The sequence below is a fragment of the Etheostoma spectabile genome, chromosome 12 (assembly GCF_008692095.1).
Source record: "Etheostoma spectabile isolate EspeVRDwgs_2016 chromosome 12, UIUC_Espe_1.0, whole genome shotgun sequence".
NCBI lineage: Eukaryota > Metazoa > Chordata > Actinopteri > Perciformes > Percidae > Etheostoma > Etheostoma spectabile.
In genome coordinates, this window is record NC_045744.1 from 802,330 (window position 1) to 802,817 (window position 488).

The window sequence follows — 488 nt, forward strand, 5'->3', positions numbered from 1 at the left end:
TGACTCACTCATTTCACATACACTCTGATCTGTACATACAGTACATCTGTAGTTGTGTCTCCATTCACATACAATTATGCACATTTTGAAGTATTGCTGGTTGGAAACAACATTGAATTAAACAACCTCAAATGTGCAAAAGGTTTTTATGCTTAATTGAGTTGGTTTTTGTTTTTGTAGATAATGAACGGACACGTTAAATGGTATATGGAACACCTTTGCCAAATAAGTTCTGACGTAACAAAAATGTAACTCACTGGACTGATCATCCCTGGACTGTTATCGCTGTCAGTGTCTTCCCAGTTATTACCATAATGCATCTTTGTCTCTGGACAGCATTAAGGGGTCACTACTGTTTTTTTCAACCTGGACCCTATGTTCCTATGTCTCTGTGTCTAAGTGACTGATGGGAACAATCATTGCCATTGGTCCAGTATTAAGAGAAATCTCTGCAGTCTGCAGGGGAGAAACAAGCTACAATGGAAGTT